The 10045-nt window shown below is 34.8% G+C and overlaps 1 pseudogene; it reads left to right on the forward strand.

Annotated features, from left to right (window-relative positions):
* Nucleotides 1–862: 862 nt before the first annotated feature.
* LOC119512948 lies at nucleotides 863–9496 on the forward strand (annotated as a pseudogene).
* Nucleotides 9497–10045: the final 549 nt, after the last annotated feature.

Genomic DNA, 10045 nt, shown 5'->3' on the forward strand with positions numbered 1-10045 from the left:
AAGATACTGGGTGATTATAAAGAAGAATACATAAACTTGAAAAAACAAATGCCAGAACTTATGCGAATTAAAGGCACAATATAAGAAATGAAAAACACAATAGAGGGAAGTAACAGTAGATTTGAACTGGCAGAAGAAAGAATCAGTGAACTGGAAGACAAGACATTTGAATTCATACACACAAAAGAAAAAGATAGGAAAAAGAATGGAAAATATGAGCAGGGTCTTAGGGAGATGAATGACAACATGAAGCGTATGAATATGCATGTTATGGGTGTCCCAGAAGAAGAAGAGATGGGAAAAGTGGCAGAAATAATAATAGAATAAATTTCCCAACTCTTATAAAAGACATAAAATTACAGATTCAAGAATTACAACATATTCTAAACAGAATAGATCTCAATAGATCTGCCTAAAGATACTTATCAGATTGTCCAATGTCAAAGACAAAGAGAGAATTCTGAGAACACCAAGAGAAAATGATCCATCATGTATAAGGCAAGCTTGATAAGACTATGTATAGATTTCAATGCTGAAAAAATGGAGGTAAGAAGACAGTGGTTTGATATATTTGAGATACTGAAAGAGAAAAACTGTCAACCAAGAATTCTATATCTGGGAAAACTGTTATTGAAAAATGAGGGAGAGATTAAAATATTTTCAGAAAAACAGACAAAATCAGAAAGATTGTGAATAATAGATGGCCTCTAAAAGAAATACAAAAGGGAGTGCTACAGGCTGATCTGATAGAAAAGACAGGAGAGAGATACTTGGAGAAAAATGTAGAAATGAAGACTATCAGAAAGAGTAAAAGGAGACAGAGAATAAAATAAGATATGGCATATAAAACCCAAACGACAAAATGGTAGAAGAAAGCCATGCCCTTAAAGTAATAATACTAAATGTTAATGGATTAAACTTCCTAAATAAAAAGACATAGACTGACAGAATGGATTAAAAAAAAAAAACATGACTAATCTATATGATGTCTACAAGAAAGTAACTTTAAAAACAAGGACAAAAATAGGCTGAAACTGAAAGGCTGGAAAAATATATGTCACACAAACAACACCCAGAAAAAAGTGGAAGTAACTATATTAATATCAGACAAAGTAGACTTCAGAAGTAAAACAATTAAAAGAGACAAAGAAAGACACTATGTGTTAATAAAAGGGTCAATTCAACAAGAAAACATAACAATAATAAATATTTATGCATCAAGCCAGAGTGTCTCCAAATATATGAGGCAAAACCTGAGAACACTGAAAGAAGAAGTAGATACCTGTACAATAATAGTTGGAGTCTTCAATACACCACTCTCATCAATGGATAGAATATCTAGGCAGAAGATCAATAAGGAAATATTGATGTTGAATTTTATGATAAGTTAACTGGACTTGACAGATATTTATAGAACACAACACTGCACAGCAGCAGGATACACATATTTCTCAAGTGCTCATGGAACATTCTCTAGGATACACCACATGTTCAGTCACAAAGCACATCTCAACAAATTTAAAAATATGGATATTATACAAACACTTTCTCCAATCATAATGAAATGTAGTAGGAAATAAATAACAGGGAGGAGGTTGTAAAACTCACAAATATATGGAAGATAAACAACACACTCTTAGAAAACCAGTGGATAAAGGAAGAAATTACAAGAGAAATTAGTAACTACCTTGAGGCAAATGACAAAGCATAACATATGAAAACTTATGGGATGTAGCAAAGGCAGTGCTGAAAGGAAACTTTATTGCCCTAAATGCCTTTATTAAAAAAGAAGAGAGAGCAAAAATTGAGGAATTAACTGTTCACCTGTAGGAGCTAAAGAAGAGAAAACTAATCCCAAAGCAAAAAGAAGGAAAGAAATAAAAATATTAGAGCTTAAATAAATGAAAATGAGAACAGGAAAACAATAGAGAGAATAATAAAAAAAAAAAAAACAGAAGACAGTTCTTTGAGAAAATGAAAAAAAAAAGATGGACCCTTAGCTGCGATAACATGAGAGGGAGGAGAGAGAGAGACAGAGAGAGAAAGAGAGAGAGTGTGTGTGTGTGTGAGAGAGAGAGAGAGAGATGCAAGTAAATGTAAACAGAAATATGAAAGGAGACATAACTATTGAGCCTGCAGAACTGTAGGAGATATGAAGACAGTATGAGCAACTATATGCTAATAAACTGGACAACTTCCTAGAAAAGCATAAACAACCAACATTGACCCAAGAAAAAATAGACAACCTCAATAAGCCAATCACAGGTAAAGAGACTGAGCCAGTCATCAAAAAGCTCCCCCCCCAAAAAAAAGGCCAGGACCAGATGGCTTCACAATGAATTCTACCAAGAATTCAAGAAAGAATTAGTATCAGTTCTGCTCAAACACTTTAAAAAATTTGAATAGGAGGAAAAGCTATCTAACTCATTCTATGAAGCCCACAACACCCTAATAAAATATCAGGCAAAGGTACTACAAAAAAAGAAAGCTATAGATCAATCCCTTTAATGAATATAGATGTAAAAATCCTCAACAGAAATATTCACAAATCAAATCCAGCAGGACATTAAATGAATTATGCAACATGACTAGGTGGAATTTATGTCAGTTGTACAAGGTTGGTTCAACAAAAGAAAATCAATTAATACAGCACACCAATAAATCAAAGTGAAAGAAACACATGATCATCTCAATTGATGCAGAAATTGTACATAACAAAATCCAGCATCTTTTCATGATGAAAACAGTTCAAAGAATAGGAATAGAAGAGAACTTTCTCATTATGTTAAAGGCAACATATGAAAAATACACAGTTAATATCATACTCAATGGGAAAAGACTGAATGCTTTCCCACTAAGATCAGGAACAAGACAGGGATACCCACTGTCACTGTGGTTATTCAACATTGTGCTGGAATTCCTAGCTAGTACAATCAGGCAAGAAAAAGAAACAAAAGCATCCAAATTGAAAGATGTGGAAGTAAATGTTTCACTGTTTACAGATGACATGAGTCTATATGTAGAATATCCAGAAAAATCTACAGCAAAGCTACTAGGACTAATCAAGGAATACATCAAAGTGGCAGGCTACAAGATTAGCATGCAAAAATCTGTAGTATTCATATACACAATTAACATGCAACAAGAGGAGGGAATCAAGAAAAAAATTGCATATACAATAGCAACAAAAAGAATCAAGTATTCAGGAATAAACTTAACAAAGACCACAAAACACATATAAAGAGGAAACTACAAGAAGCTGTTAACAGAAATCAAACAGGATCTAAAATATTGGAATAACATACCATTTTCATAGATTGGAAGAATAAATATTGTTAAGATGTCAATTCTACCTAACCTGATTTATAGATGCAATGCAATATCAATTAAAATCCCAATAACCAACTTTGCAGAACTAGAAAAACCAATAACCAAATTTATTTGGAAGAGCAAGGTGCCCCAAATAGCCAAAAACATCTTGAGAAAGAGGAATGAAGTGGGAGATTTCACATTACCTGACTTTGAAACATATTACAAAGCTACAGTGGTCAAAACAGCATGGTGCTGGCTTAAGGATAGATATACTGACCAATGGAATTGAATTGAGTGTTCAGAAATTGACCCTCACATCTACAGTCTATTGATCATGATAAGGCAGGCAAGCCAAAGCAACTGGGACAGAACAGCTTCTTCAATAAATGGTGTTTGGAGAACTGGATATCCTTTCCCAAAAGAATGAAAGAAGGATTCCTATCTCACACCTTATACAAAAATTGACTTGAAATGGATCAAATACCAAAACATTAATGCTAAGACCATAAGACTATTGTAAGAAAATGTATCAATAACTTAAAGATCTTGTAATAGATCACTCTAGCTAGACCTTACACCCAAAGCACAAGCAAACAAAAATGAAATAGATAAGTGGAATCTCCTCAAAATTAAACACTTTTGTACACCAATGGACTTTGTCAGAAAAGTTAAAAGGCAGCCTATGCAATGGGAAACAATATTTGGAAAACATACATCAGCTAAGGGTTTAATATCCTGAACAAACAAAGGGATCCTACATCTCAACAACAGAAAGACAAACAATCCAATTTAAAAATGGGCAAAAGACATGAACAGACACTTTTCTGAAGAAGAAATACAAATGGCTCAAAAACATGAAAAAGGTGCTCAGCTTCACAGGCTATTAGGGAAATGTGTATCAGAACCACAATGAGATATAATCTCACATCTATCAGAATGGCCACTATCAAAGAAACAAAAAAAAGCAAAAAGAAAAACAGAGAATTACAATTGCTGGAGAGGATGTGGAGAAAGAGGCACACTTATTCACTGTTGGTGGGAGCATAGAATGTTGCAACCATTCTGGATGGCAGTGTGGCAGTTCTGCAGGAAGCTAACTATAGATTTGCCATATGACCCAGCAATTCCATTACTAGGTATACACTCAGAGGAATTGAAAGCTAAGACATTTGTAAACTTAGGCTATAGTGGCATTACTCATGATTACCAAGAAATGGAAACAGCCCAAATTTCCATTGATTGACAAGTGGATAAACAAACTGTGGTGTATACACACAATAGAATATTATACAGCTGTAAGACACAACAAAGCCATGGAACATATAATAACTTGGATGACCCTTGAGGATGTTGTGTTGAGTGACATTAACCAGAAACAAAATGACAAATACTTTCTGTTCTCACTAATATGAACTAACATGAGTGAGCAAACTTTGAGAGTTAAAAGCTGATAATATAAGTTATCAGGGGATAGAAAGAGGGTAGAGGCCAGGCATTTGATGCTGAAGGACTACAGAATGTTCAACAGGATTGATTGTATAGATCCAGAAATAGCAAAATATAATGTGGTGGGGGCACAATATTGTAAGTACACTGAACAAAGATATCTGTGAGTAAAGCTGAAAGAGGAGGTCTAGGTGCATGTATGACACCAAAGGTTAAGATAGATGATAAAGACTTGGACTGTATAATTTAGCAAAACTAGAGAGGTCAATGATTGTGACTAAATATACAAATTTAAAAATATTTTTGCATCTGGGGGAACAAATGAATGTCCACCATGCAAAGTGTTGAAAAAGGGATTGTATTGGGGAAAAAATATAATCAAAGCAAACTGGAATCTATGGTCAACAGTAACATTGCAATATGCTTCCATTAAATGTAACAAAGGCAACATACCAAAGCTACATTTGTATGAGAGGGAGACATAAGGGTGGGATATGGGCTTCCTGATAGTAGTGTTGTTGTCTGACCTTACTATTATATTGCATTGTATGATATTTTATTTTTCTTTTTAATATTATTTTTATTACCCTTAAAATTTTTTAGTAGTAATCAATATTGTCAAGTACTGATTGTGGTGATAAATGCACAGCAATATGATGATACCATGAACAATTGGTTGTACACTGTGGATAATTGTATGATATGTGAATATATCTCCATAAAATTGTAGGAAAAATATAAATAGGGATAAAAGTTCTGGAGAAAACATGTAGAGAAGGATGTACCTATTTAGAGTAGGTGGGTATTTAGAATGGTGTAGCCTATCTGAGGAAAATGTAGTGGTTCCACAAGAAACTAAATATGTAGTTGCCATAAGGTCCTGCAACTCCACTATTGTGGAAGATCTGAGAGCAGGGACATGAATGGACATTTGTGCACTGGTCTTCATGGAGGTGTTATTCATGATTTGCAATGGGCAGAGGTTACCTTAGGGTATATCGACTGATGAACAGAATGGTGAACTGTGGTGTATGCATACAATGAATATTGAGCAAGTGAGAAAAGGAGTGGAGCTGTGAGACAGCTAGGTGAATGGATCCTGTAGACAGCATTTTGTGTTAAGAATGCCATAAATGAAAAGACACATTATAATGCCTCACCAATATAGACTGACTACAATGTGTAAACTCAGAATTGAATTTAGATCACAGCTTATCAGGGCAATACAATGTAATTGTTCCTAGATTGTAAGCTTTTATAGCAGTCACATCTATTCCTGAATTGTGATGGCTATCTCCAAATTGTGAGATGCTGATCCCTTTATGTATAACCTGGTTGGTCTCCGGAACTTTAGGTATCTGCGTGACACCTGAAACTCAGAGCTAGAGCTCAGCAGATGTGAACGTCAGTATTAACACATACAGCAAGTGTTAAAAAATGTGAAAAAGTTTCCAGACTTCAATTAGAGATATGAATGAAGCAGATCTGGTTAGGACTATGGCAAATCAGGCCAAAGAGTAAAGGACAATATTGACTGTGTTTTTAAATTTCAACTTCCATGTGAGACCAAGGAAGAGATGTTTATTTGGTTCAGGATCTATATTTTCTGTAGTACACTAAATAATCTGACTTTTGTGGTCAGTTTATTCAAAAACCATAATTACATGGAATTTAGAATAGGAAGTGACATCTGGTAGATTTATACAGGTAACTGTGAAATAGCAGTAAATCCCAAAGTAATTTGGGCAGACAATAAAAATATATACTCAGGGCCCCCCTGATGAGCTGGAGGAAAACAGGGAAATGCTGGACTTCCCCACTTGTGTTGTTGCTGATATTCTCACAAACAGTGTGGACTGACGGTTTCATATGCTTAGCCATCTATCCTGGGGCTTGCCCTTATGAAGCTTGTTACTTCAAAGGAGAGGCTAAACCTGCTTATAATGGTGCCTAGGAGTCTCTCCCAGAGTACCTCTTGCTCAGATGTGGGCCTCTCACTCTAGCTAAGTCACCTTAGTATTTGAACTCACCGCCCTCCCCTCTACATGGGACCTGACTCCCAGGAGTGTAAATCTCCCTGGCAATGCAGAATATGACACGCAGGGATGAGCCTGGACCTGACATCATGAGATTGAGAACATTTTCTTGATTAAAAGGGGGAATCAAAACAAAACAAAATAGTTTCAGTGGCTGAGAGATTTCAAATGGAGTCTAGATGTCCCTCTGGTGGTCATTCTTATGCACTATATACATATCCCTTTTTAAGTTTCGATGTATTGGAATACTTAGAAGTAAATACCTGAAAATTTCAAACTGCAACCCAGTAGCCTTGATTCTTGAAGATGACTGTATAACTATGTATCTTACATGGGTTGAGAGTGTGATTGTGAAAACCTTGTGGATCACACTCCCTTTAGTGTATGGATGGATGAGAAGAAAAATTGGTACAAAAACTAAATGAAAAGTAGGGTGGTATGTAGGGAATGATTTGGGTGTTCTTTTTAACCTTTTTTTATTCTTATTTTTATTATTTATATTGTAAGGAAAATGTTCAAAAATAGTTTGGGATGATGAATTCACAACTATATGATGGTGCTGTGAACAGTTGATTGTACACCATGGGTGAATGTAAGGTATGTGAATATATCTCAATAAAACTGAATTTAAGAAAAAAGGGATCAGATGTTGGCCATCCAATAATAAATAATATATATCCACTATTCCTTTTAATGCCACTTCATCAAAATTGTTTCCTTACTTTCCTCTTTTCTTTCTATACACTTCCCATGGATTCAAAACCATTATTTCAACTATCCCACTGCCTCCAAAGCATTATTTCTCTTCTGTTGTAGTAAACCCATATTACTGATACATCTCACCTGGATTTTCAGAGCACATTTCATTGCAGAAATTTACCAATATATCTAAACTTTCAACTTCAGTTTTTGATGACCATCTACCCAGTCACCAAGTGACTCCTCTCTCATTCACTGACCAACCCCTTCACGTCTAATATGGCAGTGAGTCCTAGTGACAGTTCATTCTGAATTATTTTGAAGCTATCTCTTCATCTTCCTTCTCATTCCCAATGCTATATAACACATAGGATAGGTATTTCACAGGTATTTGAATCACCTCGAGGCATATCTTTAAATGATTATTTCTGGACCTTGCTTTTGACCTAATGAAACAATTCCTACAAAATATCTCACAAACTCTATTTAGCACAAAAATATCCACCAGGCAATTTTGATGTATTATCTGCTTTGGGAGCCAAAGGACAATAGTAACAGCTTCCTGTCTAGCATGCCTGACTCCAGTTTTCCCTCCTTGTAGCCTATTATCTACACTACCAAATAATTTTAAAAATATCTCACGGTGCCACTCTCTGTCTTAAAAGTATTCAGTGCATGCCTATTTCCTGAGGGAAAAATTCAAGATCCTTCACATGGCATTCTATACATTTTTTAATCCAAGCCCTTCAATATTCTTTTCCCTTGACCCTGCATCCATGTCATACCCACTACAATTTCTGTCCCATACTCATCAGTGTACCTGTATATTTAGTATATACTTACAAAGTTTTTGGTTTTCTAAATTTGTTAATTCCTACACGTTTCAGCTGAGATTATTGCATTCAATTCCATCTCTTCAAATCCCCAAAATAGTTCCCACCAATTATAGTAGTACTAAATAAAATCTTTCTTATAAGAGGGTGGTCTTATTTCAACTCCCCTAACCCATTTTCATGTTAGGAATCCTTAGTGAATGTCCTTCTTACATATATTCCATCTTATTTCCAGTGAGGACATGGAAAAGGAAAATGCAACATTTTTGACAGTTTCTTCTCACAGGATTTACAGATTGACCAGAGTGGCAAATCTCCCTATTCCTGGAATTCTTCGTGGTATATCTCATCAACATGATGGGTAACCTAGGACTGATTGCTTTCATCTGGAACAACCCTCACCTTCACACCCCTATGTACTTATTCCCTGGGCATTTAGCATTTGTGGATGCATGGCAGTCATCCACAGTGACCCCCAAGATGCTGTCAGTTTCTTGGCCAAGAGTAAAATTATATCTCTATCTGCATGTATGATACAATTTTTTCCTTTGAATTTAGTGCAATCACAGAATGTTTTATCTTGTCAACAATGGCATATGGTTAATATGTAGCCATATGCAACCTTTTATTTATCCAGTGATTATGACAAACAGACTCTGAACCCAGCTGTCAGTCTGGTCATGTGCAGGTGGCCAAATTCACGCCTTAATTCATGGAGGCTTTTTATTCATATTAACCTTCTATAAGTCCAACATAATACATCAATTCTACTGTGATATTATCCTGTTGCTTAAGATTTCCTGTACTAATGCATCTGTTAATTTTCTGTTTTTTTTTTTTTTTTCCGCTGGTTCAACTCAGGTATTTACTGTTATGGCCATTCTTTTCTCTTATACATCTATTCTCTTTAAATTCTTAAAAGATAAGTCTGTAAAGGGCATAAAGAAAGCCTTTTCTACCTGTGGCACCCATCTTTTATTTGTCTCTTTATACTATGGTCCTGTTCCCTTCAAGTATGTGTACCCTAGATCTCTTCAGGCAGATGATCAAGATATAATGGATTCTCTGTCTTATAATATCATAATTCCTTTTTTAAATCCAATTATCTACAGTCTGAGAAATAAGAAAGTGATAGATTTACTGGATACAATATTAAAAGGGAAATGTTAAAGTAAAGTTCTCATGCCAGTATATTTTTTTTTTGTTAAAGCAGACATAAAATTGTGTAGTTAGATGTGGTCATGAATTGGTCACTGTAAAAAGTCTTCTGTAATTGTAATTGAACTTGAATTTCCTTAAACTTATCTGAGAGGTAAACATTTTAACCAGGGAACTCTTTCTAACACATTCAATAGGTAGCATTAGTCTGAGAGAAAGCCACATAAAGACATGACAAGTAAAGTAAACTGCAGACTAGTCTCCCTTATGAATATAGATGTAAAAATCCTCAAGCTAATACTAGCAGACTGAATATAGTTTCATATTAAATTGATTATACACCATGTCCCAGTGTTTAATGACTTGAGCTGTTAGTACCTAATATGTTCCTTAAAATATTATTGTATATTACTCAAAAACATATAATGCAATTTAATAATATCATATATTTCATTTAAAGCAGAAACCAAATACTGACATTTACAATGCTTACATGTTCTTCAGTGTTGCTTTATAAATGTAATAAGTGCTTAGATAGTGTAGTTTTCTGAAAAGCATTTG

This window comes from Choloepus didactylus, chromosome 1 (genome assembly GCF_015220235.1).
Source record: "Choloepus didactylus isolate mChoDid1 chromosome 1, mChoDid1.pri, whole genome shotgun sequence".
Taxonomy (NCBI): Eukaryota; Metazoa; Chordata; class Mammalia; order Pilosa; family Megalonychidae; genus Choloepus; species Choloepus didactylus.